The 15,975-nt window shown below is 39.7% G+C and overlaps 1 pseudogene; it reads left to right on the forward strand.

The window, feature by feature from the left end:
- The window catches only part of LOC142379012 (protein ELFN1-like), a 162,883-nt pseudogene that overhangs the window by 90,459 nt on the left and 56,449 nt on the right, over window positions 1-15,975 (forward strand).

Here is a 15,975-nt window from a genome sequence, read left to right on the forward strand (position 1 = left end):
CGCTTTAGCTCCCACTGGACAGACTATCTTCCTCCTTGTCCAAAAGTCCTGAAAGCTCTCCTCTGTCTGGAAAGGATTTGATGGCTTTTCTCGCCACAGTTTGTCCTTTGGAAAACAGATTTTTGTCGAGTCCACAGAGACACTAAAGTAATCTGTAATTCTGCTGGAGAGCCCTTTCATGTCCCTTTCATGGTTTAAGTCTGTGCATTCATTAACAGTCCTGCAAACTGTTATACACTCCAGAGTGCAAACACTCACTGCCTTGATGGGAGCGTGTTTGTTCTGGACAGCGAAGAAGGACAAGAATCATTCAGTCTGCCTGCTGTTTATTGCAAGCCAGGCAGGTAAGGGACGGCTTCCTGGGGCTTATACTTCATTCACCTTCTTACAACATATTCATCAAACATATATTACATGGTGAATTGTACATGAAATGCTTAGCAGTCAAGAAATATAACCACCAGAGGAGTCAGACAGAGAAAGCTGTGGCCGGCTCAGCACGCCCTGAGCTTGCCTGCGGCCAGTCTATTTTTTACTTTTTCTCTTTCTTTTTTTTTTCATCAGCAAAATCAGATAACCCACACTGCAGACCTTCCACTGATGCAGACCAACTGAGTCTGACTCACTCACACTGCTCCCAGGCCCGCTGGTCACTGTGGTTATAGCCTTTACAAGCACGGGTCTGCGAGGATAACAATGCACACCCAGCACTTCCCTCTGACGTCCTCCCTATTCGCAGTCAAGGGGACTACAGAGGAGCAAACATGCTGCCGATGCATTAGGAATAGCTAAACAGTGCGCATGCATCTGTGTGTGAGACACTTCGGTAGTAGTTTCTGTGTGTCTGTAATTTGCCAGCAGCACTGCATCAGAGCTTCATTTTTTAGCCATTGTTTGTTTTTCTGCTGGCTCTTCATCCATCTGTCCCCTCATGCTTTCACCTTTGTCTCTCCTCTGTTCTTTTTTTCTTTTCGCTACACGACCTCCTCTGTTTCCTCCTCCATATCATGCTGCTTCACCTGAATGATTTTCATTTGTGTTGTCTTTAATGTCAGATGACGTGAATAACAGTGAGCCGAACTGAAGCCAAAAACGACATCAAACTGTCTGCATTGTTATGCGCTTGTGTGCAGTTTGTGTTCATCACCTGCAGGTGATCATAGAACATTTGGGATGTTTGTGTTGACAAACTGAACAGCCATGTTTCATGTGTTGTTCTGCCCGTCTTCTCAGGCATCATCATTTCTGTGCCCCCCCTCTTCCTTATTCAGTCTGCCCCTCTCTTTCTCTATGCTGGTTCTGTCCATCTCCACACCCTCAAGCTCAAACACTTTCTTGCTAATTTAAAGTTTTTAAATTGAATTAAATAAAAAACATAGCTGCAGTGCAAGGCAAGGCAAGTTTATTTGTACAGCACAATTCAACAACAAGGTGATTCAAAGTGCTTTATAGAGACATTAAAACAGTAGAAATAAAAAGCATGATTTAAATTTTAAACAAAAAAGAAAGAAATAAGAACAACAGATAAAAGCAGATAAAATCAGTAGTTAAAATTTGATTAAGTTTTGAAACTAAAGCTTCAGATTTGGGATGCAGGGATGTGTTTGTCTGTGTGTTTTGCTAGTGTTACTGCTGGTGTAGCTAAGCTTCTCATTTCCACAGTTCTCCTTCTTATGTCTGTACAACAACAAGAAGACAGTCAGTCAGTCCCTCTGAACTGTAGAGATGCAACACGTTGGTATGCAGGCTTTTCCCATTTACAGCTGAGCAAACAGTACAACAATCATTCATGTATGATGATGTGAAACTCGTTACAAAAACTGTCTCGACACTGCTTTTGATGCGCTCTCACCAGCAAAAGCGAAAAAACTTTGAGATGGACATCTATAGAGCTTCACGATTGCGTTTTAGATCGACATAACATCCCAGAGGGAGAAAAAGCATCTGCATGACGGCATAGTAGGAAAAACACAAATTGTGCAAGATTCCATCAGCAGGTTTCAAATGAAAGAATCAAGAATATGAAATGCTCAAGTCTGCGGAAAATAACAAAACTTGATGTAAGTTAGTGTTTAACAGCATGAGACTGGACTGTCAGTCGATGGTTTTATACTGGTGGTGTCACTGTTAAAGGACATAACCAAGAAAAGGGAGGAGGATCATGTAAAGGAAGAAGTGTCCCTATTGAGATGTCATTAAATGCTGTAAAAGGCTGGAGTTTAACCCAAAATATGATGCTTTACGTGGGTTTTGTTGATTGAAAATCTTTTTATTAGGCCCGATACAGAGTTTATAGTTACCGGTTTCCACCTCTTGATCATTGGTTTGACGTACGCTGCATGAGTGGCACATACGAAAAATAGGAGAGGATGCAAGGACAAGTATATGAGCAGATCCATCTCTATGGGCATCTGTACATCCCATCAAAACACAAAACAATGTAATGAATGTGAATGTAACAGAAACAGCAAAAAAGGCTTAAAAGTAAAACAGAAAGTCTGAAACTGTGTAGTTACCTTTGTGTATACGTAACGTACTTCTTTTTGTGCTTTTATCAGAGGTGGGTAGAGTAGCCAAAAATTGTACTCAAGTAAAAGTACTATTACTTCAGAATAATATGACTCAAGTAATTATTTGGATGACTACTTTTTACTTTTACTTGAGTAAGAGTAAAAAAGTGCTTGGTGAAAAAACTACTCAAGTACTGAGTAACTGTTGAGTAACGTCTGATTTATTTGTTAACACAAGCATTCAATCAGACAGACAAAAATACTAAATAATCATCTTTAGGCCAATTAGAGTTCATCCAATTGATAAAATAAATTAATTAATTAATTACAAAATAGCTTAAATCAAAATAATCCAGGTAAATTCAAGAACTTCAATAAAAAATAAAAGAGACTTAGCAAATGTTTAAAACATATGTAACCCATATGTAACCTAAAAAACAAACATTCACCTATCCATGGGGGAAAAAAAACGAATTTAGGAAACTTACCGCTACATGTTTCCTCAAGTTAGATGTTGAGTTTGTTTTGATTAACACTGAAGACACATAATGTAGCTGCTGTTTCACACTCTTTGTAAGGTAAACATGCTTTCAGTATGAGGCCTCGTCTGTGTCTTCATTTCCCACCGTTGATTCTGACACTTTTCATCTGTTTCTTTGTTTGTTTGCTACGACTGCTAATGCTAAAGCTAACCCGTCCCGCCGCTGAGATTGAGTATGGTCACGTGACGAGACTGCACGGCTACGTTTGATTGGTGGAACACAGTCAGGTGGTAGAGCCTTTGGCGGAAGTCTCTCTCTCTGTCAGAATAAAACATTAAAATGAGGCGTACGCGGGGAGATAAAATAATGAGGCGTAGAATACCAAAGAGGTAAGAAGAGAAGTAACGAGTTCATTGTAGCCTAATGTAGCGGAGTAAGAGAACAGTTTCTTCTGCACAAATCTACTCAAGTAAAAGTAAAAAGTATAGTGATTTAAAACTACTCCTAGAAGTAGAATTTTTTCAAAAACTTACTCAAGTAAATGTAACTAGTCCGATTAAATCTGGTTAATATATATGGGCCCAATGAAGATAATCCGTCTTTTTTCAGACACCTGTTTTTGTCCTTGGCTACTTTACCTGGCAACTTTATCATAGGTGGGGACTTTAATTGTCCTCTACAGCCTGGAATGGATAGATCTACTGGAATAGATGCTTCCCACAATCAGACAAGAAAGGAGCTGCTACAATATATTAAAGAATTTAATTTAATTGACATCTGGAGAGAGAATCATCCTAACCAACTAACTTTCTCTTGTTACTCTAGTACATGTCAGACATTCTCCAGAATTGATTATTATTTGGTTTCTGCCTCCTTGGTATCTATGGTCTCACAATCCTGGTATGATAGCATTATAATTTCAGATCATGCTTCGGTTTCATTTATCCTGAACATGCCCCAATCTTGTAATTACTCCCCAAGATGGCGTCTCCAGGCATTTTGGCTTAGGGATCCAAAATTTATAGAGTTTATTGGAACACAAATTGATTATTATTTTGAATATAATACAAATCAGACATCAGCTGCTATATGATGGGAGGCTTTTAAGGCCTTTTTGAGGGGCCAGATGATAAGCTTCACAAGCTTTAAACACAAGCACTCTGGATTGTAGATGGAACAACTGGAAAAAAAGATAAAGGATACTGAAACAAACTACTTTGCAAATCCTTCTCAACACCTATTTGTGGAACTTACCGAGCTAAGAGCGAAATACAATGTTCTATCTACAAATAAGGCAACTAAAAATTTGATGAAACTGAAGCAGTCTTATTACGAACAGGGTGAGAAAGCTAGTAAGCTCCTAGCTTGGCGTATTAAGCGGATGGAATCTGAAAGAGCAATAAATACAATACAAACAAATGAAGGCTTGGTAACTGGTGACCCTAAAGAAATCAATAAGACTTTCTCAAGCTTTTATGAAAATTTATACCTTTCGGATTATTCGACCTCAGCTTTTCAAAAACAAAAGGAATTTCTTGATTTATTAGACTTTGTTCCCCTAAAGGAAGACTCTCAGGCTGCTCTGGAGCTTGACCTAGAGGCCTAAGAACTGTCTGCGGCTATAGGTAGCATGAAGGGGGGAAAAACCCCAGGACCGGACGGGATTCCCATCGAGATATATAAAGCCTTTAGAACTAAACTAATACCACCTCTGCTAGACATGTATCGGGAGTCTTTAGATAGCGGATCCCTTCCTCCTTCTCTCAATACAGCAGTAATTACTTTGTTGTTGAAGCCAGGGAAGACACCCACTCTCTGTGGATCTTACAGACCAATTTCACTGCTTAATAATGATCTCAAAATTCTTTGTAAAGTATTGGCTAGACGGCTTAAACTGAGTTTGCCGGAAATAGTTCACTCTGACCAGAATGGCTTTGTGCAGGGAAGGCAGGGCCTTCACAATATCCGTAGAGTACTTAATATAGTGTTTAATAAATCTGGCAGTACGGACACTGCCATTCTGTCATTGGATGCCGAGAAGGCCTTTGACAGGGTGGAGTGGCTGTATTTATTTGAGACTCTGCAAAGGTTTGGTATAGGGGGGAAATTTCTCAGCTGGATCCGACTTCTTTATGCTGCTCCACAGGCTGTAGTTTTAACAAATGGGTTATTTTCCACACCTTTTGAACTGCACCGGGGAACAAGACAGAGTTGCCCCCTGTCACCCCTGCTATTCACCCTTGCTATCGAGCCACTTGCTATGACGATTCGAAAAAAACACCAATCTGAATGGAATAAAAATAGGAGACATTGAACATCGCATAGCTTTATATGCAGATGATGTAATTCTGTTTTGTTCTAACTTAAAACAGACTCTACCCACTTTACTTTCTCTCACAAACACTTTTGGGGTCTTTGCAGGTTACAAAATTAATAGGACTAAATCAGTCATATTATTTATGAATGAAAATGATAGACTCAACCCTCCAATTCAGACTCCTTTTCTGGTTTCACTGAAAGGCTTTGTGTATTTGGGTGTGAAGATCACTCCTACCGTTGACAAAATTGTCCCAATGAACTACAACCCCTTAACAGATGGAGTTACAGAGCTCATAAACAGGTGGACGAGATTACCTATGTCTATGATCGGGCGCATCAATATTTTGAAAATGTCAATTTTACCTAAGTATCTGTATCTTTTCCAATCTATTCCACTTGCTCCCCCACCGTCTTTTTTCCGGTCGCTTGAAAAGCTCTTTTCCTCCTTCATCTGGAACAACAGGCATCCCAGAGGAAGAATGGGCCAGAGCTTGTTTAACAGCTCAAACTCAAACTATAAATACAAACTCTAAATTACTACAATACAAATGGATAAGTAGACAGTATATAACCCCAAGTAAGCTGCACATTTTTAACCCAAATATCCCAGATACTTGCATTAAATGTAATCAACAAAAAGGTTCTTTATTCCATTGCATGTGGGAATGCCCTCTGATACTCTCTTTTTGGGAAAAAGTGTTGAACCTGGCCAGTTGAATCATTGAAAAAGAAGTACCTCTCAAACCAAAGTTTTGTTTGCTAAACATTCACCCGGACAATTTTGTGACCTCCAAAAATGAAAAATCCCTACTCAATATTTGTTTTCTGGACGCTAAAAGATGTATAGCCTGTTTATGGAAAAGGGATAAACCTTGTACCACTTCACAAAGGCTAACAGGGATGTCTTTTTACTTGGCTTTAGAAAGGATAAGCTACACCACAAAAAATAAGCTTGACAAGTTTTGGGAAATCTGGAAGGTTTTCTGTAATTTCCTTGAAAGAAATGACATTGAAGTAGATGGCTGGAATGAAGAGCTGAATTAGTATACACATTTATATTATTTATTTATTTTTATTTTGTTTTATTATTTTTTCTCCTTCCAGTTATTTATTTATTCATTTCATTTTAATAATTTTTATTGCTATGCTTTTTTTTTCCTGTATGTACCTTTTTATTCTATGTTGTTCACCGTTTGTAAATTAACAAAATGTGCAATAAAAATATGTTTAAAAGAAAAAAAAATGTAACTCGTTACTACCCACCTCTGGCTATTATTGCAGTTTACGGGGTACTTTTCTTAGTAGCGATGCCTACTGGTTAGAATCAAGACAGCGGTGGGTCCAGCATCAATCAAATCTTTAGTCTAAGCAACTCGAGAGCTGTGTTGACATCATAGTTTGCTTACGCAATGATCAATAGAGGGATCATCACTGAGCTGGAAAACAAAAGTAAAGCCGAAACAGGAGCCAAAAGCCAGAGTCACAAGTGAAAGTTCTGTGTTTCTGGATGTGGTCTGGATGTGTTTCTAGAAATTCTCATCAGACAAGATGCTAATGTAACTCACCACCCTGCAAGTTCAAGAATTAACTTGACACTCGAACAACTCGAAACAGTGCATTAAAGATATGTGATTAGTTGGGAGTGAAAATGTGTTGTGAAAGATTCTGTTAGTGACACAGAAGACAGACACAATCGACCTACTAAATATAAATAATCAGGTAATTAGCTCACTGTATTGAGGACAGGAAGCTTGACAGGGGTAGCAAGAACAACTTAGCAAACGGCCAAGTATGTCACAAGAGTGTGTTCAAAGTATTTTGTCCATTTTGTGGTAGTTTTTTAGAGTCTGTGGTTTATGGTGTTGTTCATTCGGCAATGTGTCGGTCATATTTCGGTGAAGGACTGACGTGATAATACTTTAGGTTTATTAGAGGCTTGTTTTTATTGCTTTGTCCTTCCATTCCCCCCCCACCCTCTAACACACACACACACACATAGGTTCATTTGACATGAAGACACAGTCATGGTTGTAAACTCTCTGTGTGAGGATGTGCTTTCCCTGCGAGGCCGAGCCATATATTAGCCTCGGAAATAGCGGCTCCTCCTCTCTTTACTCCCCCTCTCTGTCTATCATCGGCTTGCCAACTGTCAGATGCGGCTGTCATCCTCAGCTGTCCCTTCATCTGTCTCTCTAATGGGAATCCCCTTCTGTTTTCTCTTTAGACAGCCCTTATTTTAACAATCCCCCACGCATTTCCGCTTCTGTCTCCCGTTTTCCAGTCAATCTCTCATCCTTTTCTGACACACTTAAGATTAAAAGTGTCCTATTAATGTGTTATATAAATCTAAGTTCTATTATGTTTTAATGAATTTCTCCTAGTTTGACTGCAATTATTTGAAAAAAGCTCAAACTAGTGAGGTTGCTCCTGTTCCAGATTGTTGATCTGGCTGACTTTCTGTGTGGTGTGCTGCCCAACAAAAATCTCTCACCTCCGTTTTTCTATCTGTTCTTCGTCTCCACTCACTCCTTCTCTTTCCTTTTCCCATTTTCTCTTGTTTCGTCAGTGATGTGAAAAGTTGCGCAGAGACTGAAGGCTCAGCTGGTTCAGAGAGGACCTCCAACTGCAAAGGTAAAAAAGTTTCCCCCCTTCCTTTTTGCCTCTGCATGTTTTCTATCCTGCTTCAGGTCTCTGCTTATGAACACCACCAACTGCTGTAGGATGAGAAGACATCTGCAGAATACAAAGCACCAAAGATTATATACTATCAAATAATGCACACGCACACACACATGCGTGATTTATTTTTCATTTCCTTTGAGAAAGTGTTCATGACACAGACATAGGGGGTGCCAGGCACAAGTGTTTGTGTGTGAGAAGATATAAGAAAATCCTATTTTCTTTTCCCTTTATGAGACAAATCTGAGCTGTCAAAGGCATGGCGGTTGCAGCCAGTCAAGGAAAACTGGATTTGCAGTGAAGAATATAGCGAGTGTGTTATTGTACACTCGTCTTGGAGCTGTGTTTTCAGAGAGACAGCATTATAATTCATCCGGTTTACTCTAACTGAATATTACAACATGATATAGAAACATATATTTGTTGCATTTGTTGCATCAAAGGCTGTTAATTGTTAGAGACCCTTTTTTTCTTTTCAGATTATTTGAAATTCACATAAGGACTGTGTTTCAATGTATAGGCTCCCTAAAAATTACCAAATAAATTCTCTGAAATTAATATTCTGTTACACACACTGGCACCTGGAAGCTACCCAGCATGATCACAGCCTGATATGCTGGCCACTGAGCAGCTTGGAACAGTTGTTTTAAGGGCCATTCACCAACCAAATTTATGTTGCCAGTCACAGAAGCAGCAGGTACTAAACAACATTGAAACAAGATTCTCTGCGTTTATTAATGTATATATACATATGTATATTTTCTTTTCTTGGCATTAATCAGTCTGAGGGCATAGCAGTCTACGTGAAAAAACACAAAGACCTAATGAGTATCTTCTTGCTGTTCAGTTATGTTCAGCTTTAAAAAATTTGAGATACTATTTTTTTTTCATTTTTCAGCTCGCCGTAATTCCTCCGATGAAAATTTATTTTGGCAGTAAGGAGAAGACCTTCATATTTCAAAGCTTTCAGGCTGGAAAGTAGTAAATAAGATAAATTAATAAAAATAAGTAAATAAAATGTACGGTTTGTAAAAGAATATCTAAATACTTGTGTGCACATGTAGTGCTGCGCAAGGTAGTGAAATACAAACGAGACAACATCTCGAAACGGTTAAATTAGTTTTCCAGGCAGTTTTCTTTTGATTTTGGACTGTTTTCCTGCATGTTTATGCACCAAACGCAAGGCAGACAAAGTAAGCGGTGGGCCGGTGAAGGTTGTGGATCATTCAGCAACTGGAAGACATGATGGAGAAAAACAAAGATATAGAGCTGGAGAGAGTAAATTTATAAAATTAGATTAATCACATTGCCAAAAGCCTAACTCCAACTCCAAACTTATTCCTTTTAAAGTTTTATAGTTAAACCTTAGAGCAAACATCCTTTTGAAGTTATAAAGTTGTAAGATGATGACGTTTTTCCAGTGTTCATACAATTATTCGTTACCTTCTATCTGAAGGGCACCATTTAAGCTTGTTTCCTTAAAGGGATAGTTCGCCTCTTTTGACATGAAGCTGTATGACATCCAATACTAGCAATATTATTTATGAACATTTTCTTACCCCCTTGCTGCGTCCTGTGAGCCGAGTTCCAGCCTCGTTTTGGCAATGATGAAGGTAGTCTGGCTAGTTGGCTGGGGCCAAAAAATAAAGCGTTTTGCTACTCAAAACAATATGCATTCAAAAGAGTAATATATTTGCATCACAAAATCGTTCATCCAGAAAAAGTCAGACCTCACAATCGCTTGGTGCTATTTTCTCTCCCTTCGTATCACTGCGTGCTGTGTAGACCGTGCAGACCGAAGTGCAGACCGAGCAGTCCCCTGCTTCCGAGCAGCAAACACCGTAACAGGTAAACTGTCGGCAGGCGGTCAAATTTAATAAATGATATTGCTAATATGGGATGTCATACAGCTTCATGTCAAAAGAGGCGAACTATCCCTTTAAGGCCCAGTCTGCTCTGACTGGACAGCTGATTGGTCAGCAATGTAAAGTTCTTTTTTTAAGGCATGCCAAACAAGCCATTAAGCATGCATTATGGAAATGTGTGTAATAGTGATGTAGATAAGTAAAGGTGGAGAAGCCTGGGAAAAAATAATGTTGCACCTCAAAAAGTCCAGGAGCAGTGTTTTCTGAATAAATTCCTGTGTGGACTTTGTGCTTGTGGCTTTGTAACTTGGCAGAACTTTTACCAGCCCAGCCTCTCCAAACAATGTGTACCAGGTGCATTTATTCACAAAATGACAGGAATCATGATCTATGAATAAAAACATGTGTAAAGCCCAATTCGGGATAAGTATTACCTATGGATCACTGGTAATTCGCAACTACCCCCGCACCTCCTTAATTTTTTGTGGCGCATTCGGACGGGACAAGCAAAAGTCTGTAATTTACTGAAATCACAGACATCATGAGCGGATATTCCGTAATTGTCGTAACTTCCTGTTTTGCCCCGTTGTACCTGGTTGTACACATAGGTTGAACACACAGGTGTGCGTTCAGACGGGACTTAAATTACCACAGGACGTCTGTGTTTCGCTGAAATACAGTAGGTAATTCGCGGCGGAATTATTACCCCACAAATCACGGACATGGCGCATTCGCACAGGACTAAGAACTCAGACATTCTCCGCAATTATTCCGAATTACAGGGGGTCCATAGGTAATACTTATCCCGTGCGAATTGGGCTTAAGTCATAGTGTTAGTGCTAGTTAAAGTATTATATAGAGCTGGGCAACGATTACAATTTTTAATCTAATTAATCACATGATTTCCCTGATTAATCACGATTAATCACATTTGTACGCAAAATCCAAAAATGAATCAAAAGTAGTGTATAGCTTTTAGCATTTAGTTTTATTTTAAATGTACTGCCATATGAATGAAAGTGCCATAACATTTGTTGTGCAAACACACTTTTAAAATCAGCATTTTTATGTAGTTTTTATGTAGAAGCCTCGCTCCACTGTCTGTTTCCTTGAATGACTTGCTGCTATCAGTTGTGTGTTTTGCCTTTAAGTGATATTTTAGACTGGAACTACTACGGTGAGAAGACAATTCAACTTGGCAGTGTTTACAGAGGACTTTGGTTCTGTCGACTCCGCCGTCTGGAAGAACTTTAAAATGAAAATGGCCGAGTAAAAGTTCTGTACCCTTCTCCATGTTTGGTGGATCCACCGATGACTTTCTTTTCCGGTTCCGCAGCAGACAGCAACAGACTTTTACAATAATAGAATAAATAATAAAACAGGGGTGGTCCGTGGCGTAGTGGGTTGAGCAGGCGCTCCATGTACAAGAGGCTATAGTCCTCGCTGCAGCTGGCCCTCATCGGACGGCCCTGTGCTGCATGTCGTTCTCCCTCTCTCTGCCCCCTGTTTCCTGTCTCTCTGAACTTTCCTATCCATTAAAGGCACAAAAGCCCCAAAAAATAATAAAAACGTTTTTTTTTTAAACTACGTTAATGCACAAAAAATTTTTTTATCGGCATTAAATAATTAACGAGTTAACTCAATAATAACGATTTAACTCGCTCAGCCCTAGTATTGTATAAATGGAGCTGCAAACAGTTAACCTGTAAACAGAGATTGTCAATTCAAATCTATGTGGTGCATTAGGCTGAGAAATCATTAAACGGCAGACAAATACGAGAAACAATGCACGCATGTTCTTTATCTGCTGCTTCGACTTCACACCCACATTGCATCAACATTTTTTCAGGGGTGGCTTTTGCGGTCAAAATAAAACTGATTAAGTTCAACACTGGTGCCTAACTAGTTCTGGAAGTCCTTTGATGAAAAAAACCCTGAAAGCACTGACAGGGCTATTGCCTGTTAGCTCACATTAACAGACAGTAGTAATGACAGTAGATGTTGTAGCGTTATTTAATGTTTGTTTTTAAGGTCCAACAAGTTCTACATATCAAAAAGCCATTGTAGCAGTTTTGGTCAAATGTTATAATCAACCTGTTCAGTTATTGCACATCATGTCATTACCACATCAAAAAAGCCTGCACTTAACAAGTAAGTACACAGTGCAGAACAGGTCCAAATAGCAGCAGACCAACTGAGACACACAAATGTATGTTTAACAGTTGTTAGTGAGAGTGAGAACTCTTCTAAAATCGAACATTACATCACAACTGTTCAGGTTGTAACAGCGTTCTCTGTCTGGTGCCTTTCACAAAGCGCCTGTAGAAGGTGACAGCGTTTTAGTGTTGTTTTCCTTGCTTGCAGGCTTAAGATCCCTTGATGATAAAGCCTTCTTTATGAGATTTATTGGTTCTGCCCATTTGCAATGCACCAGTGATTCATTAAGTTTATCCCCATAGCCGCCCCCTGTCTGTCACGGTTTCACAGAAACTGAAAGATTCTTGACACCAAATTAACAGCAGGGACATTTTATTCAGATCTTGCCACGATTGTATCCTCCCGGTCTGCTAAGATCAATGATGAAAGCTGACAGAACACTGTCATTATCGTCAGTTTCATTGCTAATATTGTCTTTGTGACCTTCATCATTCATCAGTTTAATCACTGTCATCTTTATTTCATACTTGGCAAATGTATACACCATTGTGCTTCCGATAGTCCCTCCATTATTCCAATCTTCTCTCTGACAAACAGCGTCTCTGAGCCTTCAGACACATGTGGCGTCCTGCCCTCTTCTTTCAGCACTTACAAACCCAACGATGTTTGACCAGGATTTTTTTTTACTTGTCCTTCCTGTCCTCTTGCCCTATCAAGACCACAGATTCAATTTGTGTGTTGAGATAGAAAAGAGAAATGGTAAGTGTGTGTGTGTGTGTGTGTGTGTGTGAGAGAGGAAGAGGGGCAAAGAAACAGATTCCTGCCAAAGGATTCTGATCTCTAAGCTCAGTATCAGAGATGGATGCAAAGATGAGGGTTACTTCTGCCAGTGTTAGACAATCTGTGTGTGTGTGGAGCAGAAGATGGAGAACTCAAATTTAACAACTTGGCACCGACCTGCGAGTGTATGTGAGAAAGTGAAACAGAGGGAGGAAAAAGTGGGAGGCAAGAGGAAGACGAGTGGTTGGGTATGAACAGAGAAGTGTCTTTTATCTTTTTGGGTAAAGCTGACATTACTGGAGAGCTGATCATCTGAGAGAGAAGTGCTGCTCCACATGGACGCATAAAGAAGGGATACTTAGGAAGAAAAACTAATTTCACTGTGTATCACCATACATGTAACATACACATCAGTGAGCCCATCAGTGTGTGTAATACTGAATTTGATCAGTGTTTTATTACGAGTGCACCAGCAGTGGGTGGTGTAGCTTATTTTGTAACCAAAAGTGATCATAAAGGAGCTACTTAAAGGGATAGTTCGCCTCTTTTGACATGAAGCTGTATGACATCCCATACTAGCTATATCATTTATGAACATTTTCTTACCCCCTGCTGCGTCCTGTGAGCCGAGTTCCAGCCTCGTTTTGGTGTTGATGAAGGTAGTCCGGCTAGTTGGCTGGGGTTTAAAAAATAAAGCGTTTTGCTTCTCAAAACAATATGCGTTCAAAAGAGTAATACATTTGCATCACAAAATCGTTCTCCAGGAAAAAGTCAGACCTCACAATCGCTTGGTGCTATTTTCTCTCCCTTCGTATCACTGCGTGCTGTGCAGACCGAGCAGTCCCCTGCTTCCGAGCAGCAAACACAGTAACAGGCGCGGCTGTCAGCAGCACGCAGCCGGAACTCGGCTCACAGGACGCAGCGGGGGGTAAGAAAATGTTCATAAATGATATTGCTAGTATGGGATGTCATCCAGCTTCATGTCAAAAGAGGCGAACTATCCCTTTGAAGAGATAGTTCGAGTTAGTTGAAGTGGGGTTATATGACGTAGTTATGAGTAGCTAGAACCTTATCTGCTGTCAGCGCCAGTTTGAGCGCTGTCTGTTTGGAGAAGCAGAGAGAAATTCCCACGGAGGCGCCAAGCTAGGACCAACTGAGATTAGGAACAAACGTGTAGCAAATTTCTGCCTACTAATACAACCCGCATTTAAAAAAATTCCATAGCTGTTCGACAAACGCTAAATTGCAGATTTTCTTTCACTTCACTTCACGATTGCATCCAATCTTAGTTAACTTTGTCACTGTTTTCTCAACCGTTCTCAACAATAAATATGACAATGACGGTTTACATGGTTACAGTCTACACTTATCCTTTACACTGTATTTATAACACAGGGGTGAAAGCAAATATTCCAAATCTGTGTGATCATATTGGTCACCATAACAAAATCTTACCTAACTCATAGAGCACTAGACAAACAATTTTAAGACTCGTGATTCAATTTACTACCATGCAGCGCCACCAGCGGGTTTCCCATTTAATCTTTTCACAAGGTTGAGTCTTGAGGTCACGGCAGGGCTTCATAGAGAGCGACTCCCACATGCCTGATATTCATTTCAGCAGGAGTAAATTGCTTCACACATTGTCATTCCAAATGTGCAGCATCAGATCGTAAATTAAACCAGCCCTTGCGTGATCAATCACCAGGCTGTTATGACTCACAGTATGTAATGGTGCCTAATGATACAATGGCTGCTGCAGGGCTGTTTGCGAACGCTGACTGTGCAAGACGGAGGAAAGAGCAGGTCTTATTTTCTGGCTCATGGTAGTGATTTAAGTTCATGCTCATACCAGGTTTAGGAGAGGTTGTTGATAGAGGTTGATCAACGTTCACTTGAGGTGGAGCCTAAAACGACTGCTTACGAGATAAAACAATGAATGGAATACAGGGAAAATACTAAATATTAACAAATGAAAAGGGATGGTATGTTCTTTCAAAATGATGTTGGAATATATATTTAGTTTTAGCTTGAAATTTTTCCTTTTTTTTTCTGGGAACAGACACAGTGTCTCTGTGACTTTCTTCAAGTCTTGTCCTTATTCCGACAAATGGCATAAGAACCAAGATAGAAACTAGAAATTTTCCTTGAATATGGATCAAATTGATTTGATAGAGCAAGAAATACTGCGCACAGCCTGATATGATACGATTAACGTCGCAGTGTGTCTCTGGTCGGGTGAAGGCTCTGGTAAACATCCAAATTAGACGGAGCAGCACACAGAGCAGATCCATCTTGGTTTACTGATAAAGCACAGCAGCAGGAAACACATTTCAGCACTCAGCCATCATGATCATCACACTCTAATTATCCATGTATATATCTCACTCAACAGATATTCATGCAAGCATTTATATATATATATACAGTATATACCACATTTTCTTCTTCAAAGTAAGTGCAACACACATAAATTTGGAAAGACTAACCAGTAAAAATGTTGGAAGCTACTCCTCCTCTGTGAGCTTCAACATGAAAGAAATCTGGCAAAGAAATTCAGCAGAAAAAAAAATGTGCGTCAACATTTACTGAGCAGCCCCTCAGTTACTGTATGCGCTTCAGAGCAACACTATTAATGTGATTCAGTGGGGAAAATTTGCATTAAATTGTCTTAACATATTCATTTAAAAAAGCTAAGGTTAGAAAAACAAACAACACTTGCATGTGCACGTCACCATCTGTGGGATTCATTTGTCTCCGCAGCGTGGCAGGTGTAGAAAGAGAGGCAGACAGAGCAAAAGACAGAAGTTGATGCAGAGCCGTCTGACAGCCGAAAGAAGATCAAAATCAGCCGCATAACTTCTCCTCACTTTAACATTAGCTGCACAGGTGCAGAGAGACGCCTCAGATCTGACAGAAGAACTTCTGAAGCGACAGGAAAACGCGAGGAAAAACAAAATCCAAAACAAACAAAAAGAATCAAAGTACGAGGTGGTGCATCTAGTATGGAGACAAACTACAGATGTGCTGAGCATAACAGAGTGAAGTGTGCATGTGTGTGGAGAGCGATCATCCACTCCTCATCCACAGAATTCTGAAAAATGAAAAATCCAATAAAGAAAACTACATTAAAAAAGTGATAAACAGATGAAAAGAAAAAGGGTTTACTCTGTCTCACCGACA

This window comes from Odontesthes bonariensis, chromosome 4 (assembly GCF_027942865.1).
Source record: "Odontesthes bonariensis isolate fOdoBon6 chromosome 4, fOdoBon6.hap1, whole genome shotgun sequence".
NCBI lineage: Eukaryota > Metazoa > Chordata > Actinopteri > Atheriniformes > Atherinopsidae > Odontesthes > Odontesthes bonariensis.